A 1,597-nucleotide genomic window follows, 5' to 3' on the forward strand; every position below is an offset into this window, starting at 1 on the left:
CTCCTGTATGTGCTATGTATATATATACACTGTATGCATTTATGCATGTGTCTGTGAGCCGTGACAGGATTGCTGTTCAATGCTTGATGGCGTCTCCGTCATTAGTCCAGTCCCTTGGGAGACAGGACACACACATACACCCCCCCCCCCCCACACACACACACACAGACACACACACACACACACACACACTATAGTCCCAATCATCCAGTGGCACGACAGACAAAGTAAGTCTGATGATAAATATTGTTCGTTATTGGAGCAGAAAATCGCATTGTCTTACGCAATATGCAAAAGGTGTTTCCCGTTGCCTGGCACCCACCCCCCCCCCCCCCGCCACCTCGTTGAGAGGTGCATTGTGTTGGTGTGTGCGCTCCATCACTCTCAGCTCCCTGTGTGCTTAAGACGGCATCAATCAGAACTGCTAGCACTTGCTGGCTTAGAGAGAGAGAGAGAGAGAGAGTGTGAGAGAGAGAGAGGGGGGGGGGGGGGCTTATTTGCAGGAAATATAAGAAAAACCCAAAAAAGACAAAAGTTGGTGGAGGAGAGTTGGTGCGTGTGGGTGGCGGTTGTTATCTAGTGTTCTGGCAAACCACAAGAGAGTAAACAACAAAAAAAGTCTTCATTATGCTCATGCAAATGCAGCCATGATCCTGACTGATATCAGTAATACTATCTGTGGTTGCGTCCTCCTCGCGGGAAATAATTAAGTTGAAGACGGACAGAGGGACTGAGACAGAGAGAGAGAGAGGGAGAGAGAGAGAGAGGGGTGTGGGGTGGGGGAGAGAGAGAGACAGCCTAATGAGCAGGAGAAAACCTTGCTTCTGTCAGCATGTCCTGCAGAGATTTTCTCCATTTCTTAAAAAATATAAAAAGGGAATCCAATCTTTGCTGTTTCTTGCCTTTAAACAGCAGCAGCAACCCACTGTAGGTAAAGGCAGGTAGATGTGAAGGCGCTGGGTGTGTGTGCATTGTGTATGCGCATGTGTGTGTGTGTGTGCGTGTTTGTGTGTGTGTGCCAGCCTGTGTGTGTGCCAGTCTGTGAGAAAAGGATTGTGGCATGGCTGGATACACCTGGGCGTTGTTAAAGCTGTGCTTCAGGGCACCTGCTCTAAATGCTAAACGCGATTGGTGCAGCCCTGCCTATACACCCTGCCGTGAGAATGTAGGTCTTCGCGTGTGTGTGCATGTGCGGTTTGTGTGTGTGTGTGCCCGAGAGGTGGAGCTTAGCGGGTGGTTAGGTGTGTGTGTGGAGATATGTAGAGACCAGTGGCAACGGTGACACCGCGAGATGGTATTAGACAGTTCAAGATTAGTATTAGAGGAGAAAATAAAGGGGATGGGGAATAGGTGGTCTGAGCATGGCCATCTATGTTTCTGGGAGATAAGATTAGGCAGGTGCCCAGGGACCGTCTGTGGAGCCCAAAGGGCTCTCTGTAGATTTTACCCTTAGTGCCCGCTGGCTCGCAGACGCTATATGCTGCAGACGGCTACTTCAGGGTGACGATAGCCAAGGGCCCTGGGCAGTGCATTGAAAACAATGGAGTAGTCATAGAGGGGGAGAGCGAGAGAGAGAGAGAGAGAGAGAGAGAGAGGG

Source organism: Micromesistius poutassou (assembly GCF_964030765.1).
Source record: "Micromesistius poutassou genome assembly, chromosome: 13".
Classification (NCBI taxonomy): Eukaryota; Metazoa; Chordata; class Actinopteri; order Gadiformes; family Gadidae; genus Micromesistius; species Micromesistius poutassou.